The 20,602-nt window shown below is 39.4% G+C and overlaps 1 protein-coding gene across 1 annotated transcript in view; it reads left to right on the plus strand.

The window, feature by feature from the left end:
• Sdc2 (syndecan 2) overlaps positions 1 to 20,602 on the plus strand; it is a 98,374-nt gene that overhangs the window by 2,494 nt on the left and 75,278 nt on the right. The gene's annotated exons all lie outside the window — the stretch shown is intronic.

The raw sequence follows: 20,602 nt of genomic DNA on the forward strand, positions 1-20,602 counted from the left end.
TCCATTGAACTATCATTCAAAAAGTGATTAAATATTTTTAAAATGTTAGCTTAAGAATCCTCCATAGAGCCTTTGTTGGGCAGTGAGTCAGTCTTTCTCAGTAAAAGCTGCTTCAACATCCAGACTGCCAAAAAGCTCATTTACATTGCTTTCCTGTCTCTGTTTGCTTCACCTAAAGCAGCATGAATATACCCAGACTTGAAAGACATGATTTTTAAAAGTTTAGCTATTACAGAACATTATTTTCAGCACTTTGTATTTTAATTTGCAAACTGCAGTGCTTTTCTGGGATTTAAAAGTAGTGATTGTCTGAGCTCAAAGACTCTTTTGGCAAGAAAGGAAAAAATATCTGCAGCTAGTGAATTTTTAGTTTTATACTTAGCTCAGAGGGGGGAAAAGCTTCTCAGGCACTGTTTGGGGAAAGGAACTAGGGGCCCCCTACTTGAGGAAACAGAGACAGCAGGGAAACCTATTCCTAGTGATCCATTCATGCTTTCCACTGGCAGCTGCGGACTTTCACTGCCAGAAGGATGGTGAAAGGAAAGGCAACTGAGTGGGGCAGCAGTGACATGTTGCTAGGTTTTCTGTCCATTTTTTACACGACTGTTTATCTTTAGAAAAAATATAGTGCAAGCTGCTATAAACATATAATTTGAACTGGAAATATGTTTAAGGAAAGGAAGTATTTTGAACTGGTGGAATTTTATAAACATGCTTAGATGTCTGTAAATTAAAAGAAACTGTCAAGTCATTTGGAGCCATGTACTACCTCAAAAGGCATTATGAAAAGCAGGCTCTGGAAAGTTTGCACTAAAAAGGAAATTAAAGCTGAAACACCATAGCTCTTAGCAGTCTTTCTTTAAATCTATTTGGTCAGCTCTAATGGGACAAATTACTTGTGCTGGAGAGTTTGACAGAAACAAAGGTTCCTTATCTTTCAGTTCAATATTAGCAGTTGAGAGTTGTCATTTAAGAAGGAAAGTTCTGTTGCTCTCCTTGTGGAGCTCCTGTCCCTCCAGGTATTTCTATCTCCCTCTTCTTCCATAAGGTTTCTGGCACTATGCTCAAAGTTTAGCTGTGAGTCTCAGTATCTCCTGGTGGGTAGAGTCTTTCAGAGGTACTCTGTGGAAGGCTCCTGTCCTGTACTTTATCTTCTACTACTTCCAATGTCTATTCTGTTTGCCCTTCTGAATGAAGATTAAGCATCCTCCCTAGGGTTGTCATTGTTGTTTAGCTTCTTAGGACTATAGATTTTGTTTATGAGATACCCTATGATATTTTGATTCATACATGAATTATGTGATGTTCAAATCAAAGTAGTATATATCTTGTTTTGGTATTGTCTGCCATTCAAAGAGCAGCTTTCCATGGGACAGTGATCACTCAGATGGCACCAAAGATAATCATTAGTTGAGAAAGAATTTTAAAAGACCAGCTTTTCCAAAAGCAAAATTCATTTTCAAGCCTCCAGAAGCACTCCAGACCAGATCATAAGTATCTTGAAATCTTCTTGGGATTGTCTGTCCTGAGGCTGACCTGGCCAGAGCGAGCCCACTCAGCTCTGTCATTAAGGTTTACAACGAGTCTAGTCAAGCTGTTGGTGTGTCTGCTGGCTGTGATCCAGCAGATCCTGGGAGGAATGCGCCTGAGCAGAGGTTCTCACCAAGCTGTCCTTCCTTCCCTGCCAGAATACCAAACTACAAGATCTTGCCCATCATTCTTTTCTTCCCAAGGCGGTGAGAACCCTGACATTCATACCTGTGCCAACAATACATTCCAGTATCTCAAAGTCATCTCATTCTTTCGTGGAGTAGGAGCCAAAATAAAGTCTCAGAAGAATGGCCACATCGTGAAAAAGAGCTTTTACTGAGAATAAGGTCATCCTGTTTTAACTCTTTAGGTTGCCACATCATTTGAATTCTAGTCTCATCGATCTGAGTTTTGAAGACATTCTTGATTCATTCATCACGGTTTCCATCTATACCCTGCTTTTAAACTCACCAGTGTGTTAACTCTATCATTTACTCAGCAGGCAGGTTTCCCTGCTAGGTGCTGGGATTAAGCAGTGAGCAAGCCTGCAAATCCTCTGTCATCTTAGTAGCTGTATAGTTACCATTCTTGGTCTGGTGCTGGTCAGCTCTGTGGTTTGCTCTTTATCCTTTTGATGATGTTGCCTGTGGTCCAGAGACTACCTTGTGTACTGGTCATGGTTTGGAATCTGCATACCTTGGCCAGGTTTGTAAGCTGCTTCATTTTAGTTCTACTTCTGGTTACTCCTTTCTGGTCACTGTTGTGATCATTCCTTAGACACAGCTGACTTTTAAGCATCCTTCCTTTAGAATTCTGTGTATTAAACCTAAGCCTGTGTAGCTTTTCATGATTGTTTCATGAAAACAACTTTCTGTTTTTATTTATGTTCCTGTAAGTAGGAAGACAGACTGACAGAGTAATTGGAAGGACATAAAAATACAAATCTTAGAAGCTTATCTCAAACTTATGAAGTCAGAGCCTCAGTGAATGTGTGTGTTGGAATAATTTGTATCTTTTACAAAGCATCTCCGATGGTTGTAATGAGTCAGTGACCCCTGGGAATCACAGGTTATGCCATAATTATGGACTGCCCTGTATCCCTTCCAGGTTTGTACCTCTGGAACAGTGCACAAGTGGTTTAGCCTTAGGAAGCCAACAGAAAGGGTTCCTGTGACAGTGCTTTTGTACTCACTCATTATGTCTGAACACATGCAAACTACAAAGCTCCATGTCACTTAAAAAATGTATTTGTGTGAGTGAATTGGACCCTCAAAATGATTTTATAACATGAATATTGACTGTTTTGAGGGTGCAATAATGACATCTATGAATGAAAGAAGACACTAAGTAGTTTTCTTCATTGCTTTTTCTTAGTCTGTGTTTTGTTTTGTTTTGTTTGTTGTTTCATTTGTTTTTCAAGACAGGATTTCTCTGTATAGCGACTCGCTTTGTAGACCAGGCTGATCTCGAACTCATAGTTATTCACCTGCCTCTGCCTCCGTGGTGCTGGGATTAAAGGCATGCACCACCATGCCCAGCTTGGCCTGTGTTCTTGACTGTGAAATACAGATACCACATGAAGTGTTATTTAAGATCTCTTACCCTCCTATGTTTCTCCCATCAAGATAGGCACCATGTGAAGGAAGGGGTGGTGTCTGTAACTCTGCTCTGGCAGCACTGAGTTCAAGGTAGGAGCCAGGAACTGGTAAACCACTGTTGATCTTGAGGCTTTCAGCATGGGTGCTGGAAGGCTAAGCAGACATGCATTACTGAGTACTTTTCCTCTACTAAGTTTTACTCGGCTCAATGACTGCAGTATGCTTGGAGTTCTCTGAATCCACCAGCTCTACATAGCTGGGCCAGTTTGCAGCATGGTGTATTTCCTGCCTCAGCTTCATTGCTATGGCAGGAATAGTAAAAAGCATGGACAAGACACAGATGCAAAGTTCCAGCATCTTAGCAGGGTTCAATCATGCTTGCTCCTGCCTTATTCAGCTTCATCAAGAGACCAAACATATATTCAGAGGTGTTAGGCCTCTCTCTTCTTTCAGGGTACTGTTGAGGGAATGTTAGTTTAATCTAATTAATAAGTAATTAAGCCTTTGCTAAATTATCCTTCAAATTGACAATAAAAATTATATATGCTTATTTTGTAAATATGTTAAAAGTAAAATACTTCTGAGTTTATTATTGAAACAAGGAATTCTCTCACATTACAGAAAGGTAAGTCATTTGTGGTAGCTAGCAGTGATATGTTATTTTGAGCACAACGTTCATCATGTACTAGGATTAATTACATTGATCTGGATACTCATAATCCAGCATGTAGTGGTTTTCCATATTTTTATAATCTAATATAATGTCATGGCCAGCTGATGGAATAGAATTCCATTGTATGCGGTTAGTACTACCCTATGTCAGTGTCAGAGGAGTACAGGAAAAAAGTATAGGTCAGTGCCACTCACCACTGGTGATGTAATTTTAAATAGGTATTGCCATGTTGAATGCAACCACAGTAATTACTAAAAGAATGATATGAGTCCATATAAGACTAGTCAAGGGATGCTTTGACATCGGGAAAGCAGTGCTGTCATTAACACTTTAATGGGAGATAGCAGTATGGTCATCTCAACAGATGCAGAAAACCAAGCACATGAAAAAGGTTTGTACACTATTCCTTAAATTCTGGTAAGTGGGAGGTTTACTATATTAGGGTTCATACATCTGTGCCATTGATTTAATTCCCTTGACATGTTTAGGAATCCAGAGGCCACTGTTTATGATGTTGTTAGGCAACAATCTTCTTGTATGGGTAACAGGTGTGTGACAGTCCAATAAAGTCGGGGCTATAACACATAGATTTTAACTCACTTAAAGTTGTAGTTTGAACATTTCCAGTTGGCCCCTGCATTCCCCCCCCCCCCCGTGCACTCTCTGATTCGGATGAGTGCAAGAGGTCATGTGCAGGCTTTGGAGTTCTGTAAATCACAGTTTGGTTCTGGGTCACTATTTAAAAGCCATGTGCTCCAGGGATGTGTCTAACCATTTCCAAACTTGTTTCTCTATGTAAAACTGAGGCTTATAATATGTGCTGTTTTGATACTTTGAAGATTAGCTTTAATATTTAGCTTTAATATTTTTTTCTTTGAAGATTAACTTTAATAGCCAACATAAAACATGACCTATAGTTGGCATTTTAAGCATGTTTGTTTTATTTTTCTTTAAGCTTTGTGACTCTGAAATTGTCTCTGATAAATTATTATAAGATGTATTCATACAAATATGTATGGATATATCCTGCATTTCTCACTTGCATCTTGTGGCATGTACCAAGTGGCATACATTATCACAAATATAGGAACAGTTCTTTGTTGATTTCACCAGGAGGGTGTGCTGCTCAGTTCTACTTTTGCTTTCTCTCATCATCCTCACTCGGTTTCTGTAGTTGCACTTAAAGTACACAGAAAACTTAAAAAGCAAATCCTATCAAGACAGGAAAGCCAAGAGTAACTTGAGATTATGATTGTAAAATACTCAAAGAAGGCCAACACTGGATCCTTACATTGTAAACACCAACTGAACTAAGTTCACTGATGTATTAAAATTGTATGTCCAACTTCTGACATCACTTATCCAAGAGACATATTTTGATTTGTGTATATTAGGCTTGGTTAGATTTTGAAATTATCTTGGTTAGTTATTAAAATAAGTTTTATGTTTATTTAGTCTGTTAACATTTAGCACACATCTTTATATATCTCCGCAGGGCAAAGCTCTCAGCTGGCTTTTCGAACCAAAAAAAATTATGACTTGGAGCTTACTTTCCAGTCCACTAGAATCCACATTTGGTTGCTTAGGAAAGGGGAAGATGAACTGGATCTATGTATAATAAACATGGTATGTAAAATGTGTGTCTTTTTGCCTAAATCCAGCTGGATAGTCTAGTAATCTGAGCACCTAGAGAGAAAGACCACTTACAGAAAAGAAGTCACAATTTTACTAGGAAAGCAAAGCCTTCATTCAACAAAATGCCAGCATGATGGAGGGAAACCTCAAATTGTGTTGTTGGCTTTTGTCTTTTCTCTTATCTGACCTCTAAAGAAAGTCTTCAGAAGAGTAAAATATAAAGAAGTTCCAAGAACAAGGCATATTTTAGAATTCCCTGGAGTCTGTTGATATTTATAACAGAGGAGAAAGAGATTTTATATTTTAGCCAGTCACATTCTATATATAGGCTTCAGTCTTCTAAAGTCAAGATTTCCCTTGTATATGGCCAGTTTAGATCAAGAATTCAGTAGCATTAGGATAATTCTCATTGTAGTCTCTTGGATTCTTACTTTTTAATCCTTGTAACAATTAGTGGATGTTGGGGCTGGAAGAGTTATTTTAAAAATTAACTAACTGGTCAATTATGTTTTTTGTTCATTTTCTTTCTCTCTCTCTCTCTCTCTCTCTCTCTCTCTCTTTCTTTTTTTTTGAGGCAGAATCTTATTATGTAGTCCATATTGGCCTGTAACTTTGTGGTCTTCCTTCGTCAAAGTGATAATATTATCAGCATGTGTCATGACACCCAGCTGTGTTTTGTTTTTAACATTGATTTTTTAATTTCTTTGTGTGTGTGTGTGCGCATGTGTCTTCATCCCTGGCATGTATGTGGAGCTGTTTCTCTCCTTTTACTGTACAGGTTCTGAGGATAAAACTCAGGTTGCCAGACCTGGCTGCAATCATGTTTTTCCTACTGAGCTATTTCATAGGCACCTGGATTTGACATCTAGAAAGTGACCCACTGAGAACATTGAGGGAAATTTTACAGCTTGACCACAGTGCCATAGTTTAACTATGTTATCTGACCTATTAGATTTTTTAATTCTTATTTTTATTTTATTTTATTTTATTTTGCAATCAAGCATTCCTTTTCTGGCCCATTCTCCTTGATTCTTGTGTTGATGTTTTGACACACATATGAAGAACTGAAACAACAACAGAGCATGTGTTACATGCAGTACACAGCATCAGTGTGACTCATATGCTTTGATAACACGAAAAATTTAAGGTGTTATTTAGCTAATTTAATATCAAAATCTGTACTCCAGCTAATTCCTTTGTTAGTTCATGAACCTTTTAGCTAGTTGTTAGAGAAAGATCCAAGAGTCCAGAGATTTGGTAGAACTGCAAGGATCAGGGACTGAAATCAAGTTGATTTACAAATCTTGGGAATATTATGGGGATAAAAGTTCCCTGGAGGTAAGAATCAAGGGTAGATGCAAAACCCGTGTGAATTAACACTGCATTTTTCTGATGGGGAAAAGACTGCTATTGTAGGTAGAGGGAAAAAGAACATTCCTTGGGTTTTTACACTATAAATATATCAGCAGTGTGCAGGAGGTGAGTTCAGTATGTCCATGGCTCTGGTAAACATGGCTCCTTCGCCATGTTCTTTTTGCCAACATGTAAGTAGATTAATAATTTCTTTTAACAGTTTCCTTTTAAAGACTGCTTTCCTAAATTATTGCATCATATAAGTGCCTTTATTTCAGTTATTTTCAGAAAAGAAGTTTGTGAGATGATTTTTTAAAAAGAATTTATCAAGGGGCAATAATATTAAAGATGATTGCCTCTGCTATCCTGCTTTGGGGTTATGGTTGTGATCTGTACTTTCCATTTATTATTTGTGCCTGTCACCTGACTGCCCTGTAGGATGACTTGCCAAGGCTATAGTCTACATACTCCATCCCTGAGTTAGAGCTTCAGTTTTTCTGGCTTGCAGCAAAGTCCTCTCACTCTACTGTTGTAGGCGGTAACTAATATTTACTATGGGTTTATCTTCTGGTAATGCTTGCTGTTATCTTAAACAGCGGTATAACCAAATCACCACACAGAGACTGGGTTTTTAGTTAACCTAGAACACAATGCTGGGAAATATTTACTCCCTTCTAAACCTCCAAGCCCTCAGTTTCCTAACATTTAGATTTCCCACATTATACTTGCTTTTTGTGAAATCTTAGGTCTGGTTCATGCTCCACATCCTCCAAGATCTCTCCTCCAGCTCTGCTCTTCGCTCTCCTCTCGCCCCTTCTCCTCCTTCTCCACCCACTCCTTTCCTGTTCTCTAGCTCCTCCCCTCTTTCCTGTCCTTTGGCTCCTCCCATTGCACAACACTGTGTCTAGTTACTTTATTTTGTCCTGTTTACACAAGAGTTGAGACAGGATGCTTACAGTGAGTATCACAATGCAATATCCTGATTGAAATCAGAGAGTGGGGGGGAGAAATCACCATTTGAATTAATAAGGGTAAGGCATATACATTTTAAAAGAACATTATACCAACACTCTACCATAATCTCTCAGGAGTGTAGTGAAAGTTTCAGTGTTTCAAATTTTAATTCACTGGGTCTGCAGGCTGGCATAACAAAGTGCCAGCTTCTTCATTTGTCCTAACTAGCCCAATTCTTTCGGCGATTGGAATTACAAGTTCTTTTCCAACGTACAGTATTTTTCTTTGATGAGTTCTGTCTACCTGCTTCCCTTTGATGGTGGGGAAGCCAATAAACTTCACTAAAATCTGTTTTTGGAGGACTGGAGATTTAATCTGGGACCATGTGAATCAAAGTAAGTCCTCACCACTGAGCTATGCTCGCAAGCCTCAGTGGGACCTTGAATTCTAGGTCTGCTAATTTCTGGCTGTGACGTGGGAAGGTCATGTAACTTAGCTACACCTCAGTGTTCATGTCTATAAGAAGGCTATTAGTCACAGTGGCCACCTCCCTGAGATGCTGGCCTGGTTAAGAGTTAATACTGCCTAGTCAAACTTTTGGAAGACTATCCTGCATGGAGTTTGCAGTCTTAGTGGTCATCATGGTTAAAATGGATGGCTCATAAAATAAATTCATCAGACAGGACTGGCCTATGAAAAAGAGATGGGGGTGAGGTGGGGGTAACAGTGTCACTGACTGGATAAGAACATCAGAGGGAAAGTATGAATTTTCCCTTTTCCTTTTTCCTCTTCTTTTTATGACCTTTTATTTTTGTTATATTTTGGTGGAAGGAGGGAATATTTTAGCCTCAACAGCCTTCTCATCTGCATATTCAGGCTGTTATTGTAGTGTAGTCTTTTAAACTTGTGATATACAGTATCGTATCTGGAGGTTGTTGGCACATGCTTGTCATCTCACCATGCAGGAGATGGAGAGAAGACTCATGAGTTTTAGGGCTGCCTAGGCTTCACAGTGAGAATCAATCTCTTAGAGTGCCCTTTTCATCTGGGCTTCATATTCATAAAACTAGGATGGGGCCCAGGCTTTAGTTTTGTAGACACTTCTACAGGGAGTTTTCTAGAAGATTTGAAAACCTTTACTTGAGATGGTTTTTTAGTCTTCCTTGTCCTAGAAGGTCTCTGACAGGTAAGAGTTCAAGCTCCAGAAACACAATGGCTGTGCCAGGCTCAAGCAGTGTAGTATAAGGTGTAAGTGCCTTTTTCTCTTCCACCCGTTTTTCCCCCCTCACTGAAATGGATATCTACTGGCTGTGATTTTTGATATGGGAAATGACCAATGAGAGACTTTCAAAAAGCTCCTGAAGAATGCCACATAAAGTTGACCTCTGGTTTCCGCTTGAGACTCAGCCGTATGCACACATATGTGCACCTTTGTGAACACACAAAAAATGGAAATATTTTCATTTCTTAATTCCCTAGGGCAAAGAAGATGTTTGTCCTCTGTTCTGGTACAGAAAACATGCTTGATCACCGTATTAGTACACCGAGGTGTGTACTCTTACCCTGAGTGGAGGACTTCTGTGTTTGGCTGATTGGAACAGAGTCTAGAATTTGTCTGAATTCACTTGTCACAGGTTAAATTTTTACATATATGGCTTCACGATTGTCTTCTTAGGGTGCCTGGACTTAAGCTCTGCATCATGGGCCTGAATCAGGTTACTGTCTTCCATGCAGTGCCATTGTTTGCCACTGAAGTAGGAAGAGATGGCTTTGGACTGGGCAGGGAACAAGACATCTGAACTGCCTTTAGTTCTTGCTTAAGCAAAAAGCAGCAGCCTATTGTTGAATCTATTCATAGTTTACTTTGTTTACATATCTAATTTGGGAGCATGTTTGCCCTCATTCAACCCCAAAAACCACAGTTTTCTGTCTGTTAAATAAAAGAGGGATATCTTTAATTGAAGCAGGAGGAAAGAACGACCTTGCATAAAAATTCAAAAGCTTTGGATTTCTCAATTCTTTTAAAAATTGCTCTGCAGAATAGCATTAAAACACTAGCCTTTTAGAAACTGCTTTTCCACATGTATCTGTCCTGTAGTTGAGATGAAAGGAACATTCTGAGACAGCTGCTAATAGAGGCTTCAAAATCCAGTAAGTTTGGGCATCTAGGATGATATTCATTATTATGCCTTAGTTTTTGGTGAGGATAGGGTTAAATGTGCTTCCAAAAAGTATTAAACACAAGTGTGACTTAATCTTAGAAGTAAAGTGAGTGGAAATGGGGTTTTCTCTTTCCTCCCACTCCATTGTATCCCTATAGGTAGGTAAACATCCCAGAGCATTAATGTGATGCAATTATTACATAGTAGTATGGCTCCCAGTGTATGTGGGCCAGCATCTACCTCAACCAGGAACTTGTGTGAAATGCAGATTTTGTGCTTCCTCCACACTCACACATCTTTCTTGTTACTTCTCATTAGTCTAAACGTAGTGAGACAGGCTAAAAAGGTGCTGTGTGCTGGGAACCACAAAAAATTCCTAAGAAGAAATTGCAAGCTGGCTTAGGAGAACAGCTGACCCTTGGCCTTCATTGCTGACAGCATGGCAGTGTGAGCTCCTGGCTGTAGGACCGAGCTCCTGCCCGAGAAATTGCAGTACTCAGACTTGGAGGCAGTGCTTTTGGACCCTACTACCCAAAATGTGGCCTAGACTAGCAAGCAGGAGCATGATCTGAGAGTTCCTTAGAAATCCGGAATCTGGAACCCCTCTGAGACTGACTAAATTTGCAGTTTGCATTTTAAAAGGATTTTTAGTGACTCATGCACACATGAGAGTTTGTGGAAAGCTGCTTTATAGAAATAACGAGTTTCCTTTATAGAAGTCAAGCTCTAGAATGCCTTTAATTTACAAGTTTTGTGAGGAGGCAGAACAGCTTCTGCTTGGCAGTTACTTGTGGAGGCAATTGACAGGGAGATAGCTGTTGCGTAGAAGGACCAGGAGTATTCGGACAGTGGCAGTCTGTTAGCCACTGTGAAATGAGTAGTGACACTTAAGACTCTTGCAGGAGCACACAATGAAAACCCCACTTTAAGCTGGGCTAATGCAAGGGAACTTCTTGGAACATGATGGAAGGATGCAAAACCTGGCTTCAGGTGTGGCTGCACCAAGAAATCAGGTTTGATTTGCCTCTCAGCTCAGTTTCCCTTTGTTAGCATCACTTCCTGGCTAGAAAGGAATTAAGCTAACAGCCAAGTTACTATGAAAATATCCTCAAACATAGTGGCTTAAATAGATTTATTTCACTTTACAAACCAAAGATTGGTAAGAAGGTTCTTCCTTGCTCTCATACAGCTCTCGCCGGTAAGTCCAGGGTGGCTGATTCCCTCTAACTTCATTAGAGTCACCTTTACAATTTCCTAGATAGGAAATAATCAAAAGGGCCACATCCTGGAAGTGTAAAGCATCATTTTTCTCATAACCTATTGTTGGTTGGAATGGCAGTCTTCATACAAAAGGCCACTTGACCACTCACACATAAAGAGAAAGGGAAACTTTTAGATATTGATGGACAGGAGGGACCAGTCCCCTGGTTGCAGCAAAATGGAGGATGGTATCTCTAAGTTTACAACCTATCCTAAGCAGTTGCAGCAGAGAAGGTCCTTCTTTCCCAACCACCTCTCTGTCTACCACTCCAGCAAGAATTTAAGATTAGCTTCTTGTTGACTCTTGCTTGGCCTGGCTTACATGCACCAAGCTTGTACCCATATTTGGAGAATTCATCACCTGAAACCTGTGGACCAGACAGGGAAATGAATGATTTCCAAAGATGGATGGAAAGACTCTTACTTGAGAGGCATGAGGGAAGACTGTGGGCTGGGTCCTATCACCCGTTGTCTCATTTCATCACCTGTGTTCTAACTTCCTATTGTAACTTCCCTTTGCTGACAAGCCTGCTCCTGACTTTAATGAATGAAATGGGTGGACACAGAGTTGTTTGCTTGGCCTCACAATCCTGAGACACCATTATGAACACAGTTCAGGCATCATCACCCTTTGTGTCTAAGTCTGTTCACTGTTCATTAAATAACAGGCTTAGTACAGAGTGAGTTGTACTCCACACTTAAACAGCTGGCAAGAAACAGAAGTAGTAAACTTGGTGTGGGGTCTAAAGTAGACAAAGGGTGTTGTTATCTCTCAGCATCTTTGGAACATTTGGGGATTATTGTTCTGTGGGAACAAGTTCATTTTTGGCTATACTGATGCATTTTTTGAACTTTGCCTTTAGTGGTTAGTAAATCTGAATTTAGATGGAGATAAAGCAGTTTGCTTTTGGAAAATGTTTTTCTCAAATACCCTAAATTAAATGGGTTAAATGTCTAATTCCTTGACATGCCTAGAGGCTTTTGGTCAAACAATGAGTTTTATAAAAATAATGATTTGAACTCACTTCCCATCACCTTCTCAAACTTTTGTTTTCTTTAGTATGTTTTTTTCAGACCTGACTTAAAGTACAAAAGATTAGAAATGATTTCTAAAACTAAAGGCATTATTCTGCAGGAATGAGGTAAAAAATAAAATTATACATATGCAGCTAAAGTACTTTAACGGATATTGTGTAATGCTTTAAAGAAAAAGTTTTGATGTCTGGAGTGATAGAAAAGTAATACATGGTAGTCAAATAACATGCCATTTCAACTGAATGCCTATTGTCCTTTTAATAAAAATAGGGATTGTAGGCACATCTGATGTAAATGAGCTGAATTTTTTTTTTTTTTTTGCCAGAACTCTGTGTATTCTGTGATAAGATTTATTCCAAACACTGCCATTGGTTTAATAAATATTAAGGGAACATTTGTGATATGCCTCCTGGCGTTTGCTATTTCTCTCATCTGAGTACTAACCACTCTTGTGAGTCTTCACCACTTTGCTTTTGTTGTTTCATGGCTTGAGGTACAAATAGAGACAGAAAACCCAGAGGGTTTAAACAAATTCCATACCATAAACTCCTTACAGATGTGTTTAGTACTCATTGAGTTAAAACCTTTTTGTTTATTGAATGAAAAATTATTTTCTTTTTCACATTTTGTGTGTGCAAAAGGTTTGGCTTTTTATTTTACTAGAAATTAAAAAAAAACAGTAATAAAAGTACTAGACAGACGTGATGACTTGCCTAGACATTTTATCTTCCTGGATCTCCCACTCTTTTGGACACTGATTCATGCAGTGGCAAGGACCTACAAGGAGATTGATTTAGGTTGGATACAAAGAAGAACTTTCTAACTGGCAGGCAGATGAATAGGCCAACTGGGCAGTGAGGCCTGATACTTAGTATGTGTCTAATTTTGGATTTTCAGAAGAAATACTGTCCATCCTTTGGCTGTGGAGATCAGCTTACCTTTCCCAGTTTCTTGTAGACTTAGGAGACGCTGTTCTTACAGTTTGAAGTTGTGCTGAGCAGCTTAGCATGCATTTTGTTTCCTTTCTTGATGACTTGGTCTGACAGAGGCTGGGAATCTTTTGTTATTTTTAGTAAAACTGGGATTTTAGGATCAACTTACACTAATGCCAAATGTCTGGTGTGTGTGGGGGAACGTAAACATTAAAATTTGACATTGTCCTTGCCCTCAAGTTATTCTGACAGGCATCAATTATGTAGACTAGTCAGTTTTACTCTCTCATGTGAATCAGAACTATGATCCTTGGTTGGGGAAGAAGAGGGAGTGGCCTTGATGAGGAGGAAAGAGAGCCTCTAAAGGGGTCAGACAGAGGCAGTGCAAACCACATGAGGAGTTATTGCCAGGTGGGCCACTGTCTCAGCCTTGGGGTTTAGGGAGGTACTGTTCTATACTTTGCCACAAGAACCAGCTTTCCTTCTAAGATGCTACTTCTATGCCATGGGTCATCAAGCTAACTTTCTTTACGGGGCTTAAGTGATAAATGCCATTGAAATACATAAGATCAGGAAACTCTAGGTTAGGACCGACTTTTTCTACTTGTTTTTTTTCTTCTAAAGTACTTGTTTCCACATTCCTTTCTTTATTTTAGGTGGCCAGTAAACTAGAGTTCATACAGGTTGGCTTTTCTGTGATTCACCAATGCAGACCATAGTCAAGTTACGCAGTCTCCTTTCTGCAATCCTTTTGTTCTCTGCACACAAATGCCCATAGGTCTTGCAGTGTCTCTCTTCTCCCTCTTGGAGGTCATCTTCTCCAACACTTGTACCAAGTGCCTAAGAATTAAGTTCTTTAAAATTCCAGTGCAGTTTGGTCTTACACCCCATTTTCCTCTCTTCTCCTTTATACCAAGAATACTGGTTTTAGTTGTCAGTTAGCACGCAGTAACCATTCATGTCTAACGATTTCCTGTTTGAGATGCCTTGTCATATAGTTCCTCAGATAGGATGGAGAGTGCTCTTGATATGGGGAGTAGAAGTTCGAATAGGAGGTGAAGTTGTTACTGTAGGTGGAAAATATGTCCCTGTTCCATGGCTCAGCTCAGCTCCTTCCACAGTTTAAGCTCTGAATTTTACCCATTGGATATATTGTCTGGCTTTCTTGGAACTGAATAGTTTTCTCAAATGTATACATATCAAAATGACTGTATTTCAGGGGCCTCAAGGAGTTGATGAAGCTCCTCTTCTACCCAGCACGGTGTGTCTAGGACCTTTCCATTAGAAAGTCTCTCAAATGCCTATGAACTTGATGGCAAGAATTCTTAGAGGAATAAGAGAACACAGTTCGCCTGCAGTGAAAACATACACATGACCCTCTAGCTTATCAAACCCAGGATGCCTGCAGACCCAGGAAGCTTAAAGATGGCTTGCTCACCACAATTCATTCTCACCCTGCTGAAATGCCTATTCATGGTTGACACCCTCTGTTATGCATTGTCTAAACACACTGATTTAGATTCACTGCTTTAGGCTAAGAAGTAGAAAGCTCAGGATGACTTCCTACAGACTTTACCCCATGCCAACATTTTATTTCCACTTGTAAAATTCTCTACAAAATGCAAAATTTGATACAGAGCTAAAAATGAAAACATCCTTTGTGTTACCTGTAAACTGTTTATGCCTTAAAAATTTTATACTCATAGTTGATGTTTACTCATAATGTATAACAGATCTTTGAAGATATGATTTACCTACCATAAATATTCATCTTTTTAAAATGTTGTATTCAGTAGATTTTTTATATATTTAGAGTTGTGTAAGAATAATCACCACAATCAAATTCTAGAACATTTTTATCATTCCTTCTTACATCCCCATTATCCATCATTTCTTTTTCCTCCCACAAAAAGTTCTAGGAAACCACTGTATTACCTCATGTCTATAGATTTACCTATTCCTGTCATTGCAACAGACAGATATCATTATGGAAAGATACAACCAATCAAAATGCAGGGTTATGGAGCCCAGTCTCTACAGATAGAACTGCAAAACAACTCCAGCACCTAAGGCTCAGGGTATATCACAGAAGAGATGAAAAGGATCATGTCAGTCCTGAAGACATACATACAAGAATATTGGACAGATTGAGCAGGCTAGGAATATACATTTAAACACATATGGGTGTAACAGCACTTAATGTAAACAGAGGTCATGAATTTGAAACATAGCAGAGAAAGGTTTATAGGAGGTTTGGGGGGAGGAAAGAAAGAGAAGAAATAATGTAATTCTATTAGAATTACAAAAATAAAAATAAAAACAAGGAAAAGTGAAAAGAAAATAAATAAAGTAGCCAGGTATGGTAGGTATGTCTGTAATACTCAGGAGGCTGAGGTAGTAGGATTGTTGTAAGTTAGAGGCCAGCCTGGACAACACAGTGAATTCTAGACCAGCCTGTGGTACAGAGTGAGCCCATTAAAAAAAAAAAAAAAACCAAACAAACCCAGAAAACAAAACAACAACAAAAAATCTAAACCAAACATCAACAACAAAATAAAAAATAAGTAGCAGATTGATTGGTTTGCTGATAGTTTTGTAGTTTTTGGTCTTTCTTTTCTCTCTGACAGGAAGATATAATGGATGTTCTGGAGTGGTTCACATGGTGGCTCTGGTTCTTGACCTCTACCTTTTAGTAAATATGGACTTAGCAAAATGATGAGCTAAAAATGTTTCCACCATATAAGATACCAGTTTACTAGGCTGTTTTATTTTATGCTGTATGATAATGTATGTTTGTGATCTTTGAAATGTTTTCTGCTTACTTTCTTTTCAAATTATAAAACACCTGCTCTGACTCTTGATCATTTCTTCTCATGCACGTAGTTGAAAAGATTGTCTGACTTAGATTTGTTATGTGGAAAAAATATCTGTATGTCCTTACAACATGTTTTAATTTTATTCCTGGACCTGTAGGGATTTAGCACTATGGTATGGGTTTTAAATTTTTGGCAGCTGGTACATTAATATAGTGATAATAATAATTGAAAATAATGTGGTCCATCTCTTAAGCTGTTAGCTTTAATCCACTGAATATTTTTGATCAGAAGTCTACCAAAGTCTTCAAGTAGAACCATTTGGAGGAGACCCATTCTAGTTTATAGACAGAGTGTGTTCAGAACCTGTCTTGTTCTGAATTCTTACAATGATTTTCAAATACTTAACAAAGTCCACCTAAACACCCTCTCTGAGGAGTCTGAACAGAAGCAACAATATACTATCTTCTCTGAGAGATGCCAGGCTCTGCCAGCCACACACAGCGGCAGAAGTCCATCAGGAACCAGGCTTCAGGAGATGGAGGCAGAGGCAGAAGCAAAACTAGTGTGGTGCTTATCAGTTCTGTGTGATAAAAGCAATTTTCCCATTCTCCAGATAACTGTCTAGAAACCATAAAGTAGATTTACAAGGTTATTTTTCTCCCCTCCCTGTTTTTTAGTGAATTCTTCAAATTCTAAAATATAATTTATGAATGAAATTTATTTAGTGTGGGTTTATAAGTCTCAATACATTTCAGAATGCTTCAAACTTATAAGTATTCACTGGTGAGTAAACAGTGCACTGTAGAAAAGTGATGGAGCTACAGATGGAGAGATGGCCCAGCTGTTAAGAGTTTGCACTGCTTTCCTGAGCTTGCTTTTCTGTGTCCACAACAGCTCTCACAATCATGTAACTCCCACTCTAGAACCCATCTCATTTAGCATGCATTTACATAGGTACACACAAATCAAAAAGAATGAAAGCAAATAATAAAAAGTGATATGGATAGAGATTTGGAGATGCTTAAAATATTAATAATAATAAAATAAGAAGAACATCTAAGTGTATTGAATTATTGAAAAAATAACTGTTTCGATCCAGAAGTCTTTTTTTTTAATACGGGAAAGTATTTTAATATCCCAGCAGAGTTTGAATTGTTTATATGTTAGAAACAGTAGTATAAAATTAACTATACGAACAAATCAGTAGTCTTTCATGATTTATGCTGGCCCCTAATTTGACAAATTTAGTACATAGGTGTTACCTAGAAGTGACTGGTTCTCAAATACACCTTCACTTTTCTCAAGAGACTTCCGGCACAAGATGAGTTGTGCTAATTATAGTTGGTCTAAGAATTCAGCCAAGAAAACTTTGTAACAATGACCTTCTTATTTTTAAAATGCAGATTGCAAATCCCTCTCTCAAATCTGTAAGCGGAAAACATTTTGCTAAAGCTAAGTGTTTGCCATGTTATATTTCCAAGAGAATAAAGTGAAATTATTTTCACTTTCAAGTACAGTGGGATTGGAATGGAAAAGCATGATGAGGACACAGAGACATGGGATTGGTTTTAGGAAGTAATGTCCAAGCTATCTATTTAGCAGTGGTGACTTTGACTGGCTCGCTTTCACTGTTGTGTGAAATACTGCCTGTTCACAGGAACAGTGGCATGGTAACAATTTCGTTAATGCGCACTTTCACATCCATGGTTCCCTAGGTACCTATCCTACACCAACACCCCTTTATATATGATAGTCAGTGTGTGGACTTGCTACCAGGCTTCTGTTGAAGTACTTGCATCTGGAGAGGCAGCTCTATAAAGCAAAACAGAGAAATCTGTTGGCATTTTTGTGAGTGGAATCCACAGAAGATGTTGTTTGCAGTGTGCTGAAAACATAAGGTCCCAGCAGCCGGAGCAGGCCTGGTGCCAGGCAATCTCACTTCCAGAGAACAAGGAGGGCTAAGCAGTCCTCTAAGGATTAGCTCCAGCTCAGAAGCTGCTGTCTGGGTCTGATTATGCACATCCTGCTCCTAGAGACCTGCATTAACCTTCAGCCCCTGGGGAACCTCACGGTTGTCTTTTAAACAAAAGATTCTTCCAGGGACAACCAAGGACTAAAGCCAAGACAATGTGAAGGTTAAAAGACGGTGGCTCTCTGGGAGACTAGATTTGAGGGAGCACTGAGCCAAAGCTGAGGAAGAACTGAGGAGAAGCAGGGGTTGTTTGAGGAGCTGAGGCGATCAGAGGCTCAGAGATGTTAACTGACTCTCTGAGTCATTTTTCCATTGCTATGAAGAGAGGCAGCATGACCACAGCAACTTATAGAAGAAAGCTTTTAATGGGGGCTCACAGTTTCAGAGAGAGTCTGTGACCATCATGGTGGGGAGCATGGCAGCAGGGAGGCAGGCATGGCACAGGCTAGTAGCTGAGAACTTATATTTGTTCTACAAGCATGAAGCAAAGAGTGTGAGCTTATTGGTAATAATATGAGCTTTTGAAATCTTAAAGCCCACCCCAATGGCACTCCCCCACCAACAAGGCCAACCTTCTCAGTCCTTCCCAAATGGTTCCACTCACTGGAGACAGAGCATTCAAATGTATGAGCTTATGGGACCCATTTTTATTTTGCCACCACAGTGGAATCAATGTCTCCTTATTCCCCAGTTAGAACTGATCGTTGAAGTACCATGTCTACCACATTTCCAAAGTTGTTACCCTAACCTTGAGATAATCATGTGTGTTTTTGAAAACTGAGAAGAAACTAACTCCAGTGCCCAGATATTCAATGCCTTTAGCCTCCAAGGGCACCCACACATGTGTGTACATACCCATATACAGATACACATACATACACATAGTTAAAAATAGCAAAATATATTTTAAAAAAAGAAAGAAAAAGCATGAGGACTGGAAATATGGTTTAGCAGTAAAGAGCATTAGCTATTCTTCCAAAGGACCCAGATTCATTTCTCAGCATTCACAGGGCCATTCACAACTGTCTGTAACTCCAGTTCCAGAATATCCAATTCCCTCTTCTGTCCTCCATGGATGCTAAGCATGCCTGTGGTACACAGATATATATGCAGACAATATACCTATATGTATAACATTTTTTTTTAAAGAAAGTGACATGGAAGTGGAATTGTATGTTAATCAATTTTGTACTACCAAGACATGATGGGATAGTTTTCATTCAAGTAACATTTTTTTTTTCAGCATGTGAATGACTAGCGGACGGATCATTGCAGTGAATTCTGTGTTAATTCTGTGTTAATTAAAGGCAGAGCAGGTATACTTGGAGAAAAACCTGAACCTAAGAAAGCATCATTGAGAATGATCCTTCTTTAATGGAATACATTCCTTTGTTCAACTCCAGTGGTCTGAGACTCAGGGCTGCATTCTGCAAGAATTTATGGGCTGCAGCCTAGAGTAGGTAGGTGGGCTTAAATTCGGTGTTTAAGAATAAATGTGTGTGGCTGAGCCTAAGACTGTCCAGGTAACAAAAGTCTTTGTCAGAGAAAATTGCTGTCTTGAGTTCTCTAATGTGTTATTGTTTATGTCATATTTGTGTTGAGTATTGAATGATTACCCTGCTTTGTGGGTTTTTTTATTTTTAATTATACTTTATTTACTTTGTATCCCCCTTCTAGTTCCCTCCCTCCTCCCCTCCATATCCCTCCCTTCCACCTCTTTCTCCACACACTCCCCTCCCCAAGTCCACTGGTAGGGGAGGGTTTCTTTTTCTTCCTTCTGATCCTAGTCTGTTAGGTCTCATCAGGAGTGGCTGCACTGTCTTCCTCTGTGGCCTGGTAAGGCTGCTCCCCCTCAGGGGGAGGTGATCAAAGAGCAGGCCAATCAGTTCATGTCAGAAGCAGTCCCTGTTCCCATTACTATGGAACCCACTTGGACACTGAACTGCCATGGGCTACATCTGAGCAGGGGTTCTAAGTTATCTCCATGCATGGTACTTGGTTGGTGTATGAGTCTCAGGAAAGACCCCTGTGCTCAAATTTTTTGGTTCTGTCGCTCTCCTTGTGGCACTCCTGTCTTCTCCAGATCTAACTATTATTTCCTACTTCTTTCATAAGATTCCCTGCATTCTGCCCAAAGTTTGGCCATAAGTCTCAACCTCTGCTTTGATAGTCAGCAGGGCAGAACCTTTCAGAGGCCCTCTGTGGGAGGCTCCTAACTTGTCTCCTGTTTTCTTCTTCTTCTGGTGTCTATCCTCTTTGCCTTTCTGAGTGGCAAAACCTCAAGTGACAACATATGCTGGAGAGGTTGTGGAGAAAGGGAAACCCTCCCCCACTGCTGGTGGGAATGTAAACTGGTATAACCACTCTGGAAATCAATCTGGCGCTTTCTCAGACAACAAGGAATAGCGCTTCCTCTAGATCCAGCCATACCACTCCTAGGCATATATCCAAAAGAGGCTCAAGTACACAATAAGGACATTTGCTCAACCATGTTTGTAGCAGCTTTATTTGTAATAGCCAGAACCTGGAAGCAACTCAGATGCCCCTCAACTGAAGAATGGATACAGAAATTGTGGTACATCTATACAATGAAATATTACTCAGCAATGAAAAACAAGGAAATCATGAAATTTGCAGGTAAATGGTAGGATCTGGGAAAGGATCATCTTGAGTAAGCTATCC

The sequence above is a fragment of the Psammomys obesus genome, unplaced genomic scaffold (genome assembly GCF_907164565.1).
Source record: "Psammomys obesus unplaced genomic scaffold, mPsaObe1.curated_primary_1811, whole genome shotgun sequence".
Taxonomy (NCBI): Eukaryota; Metazoa; Chordata; class Mammalia; order Rodentia; family Muridae; genus Psammomys; species Psammomys obesus.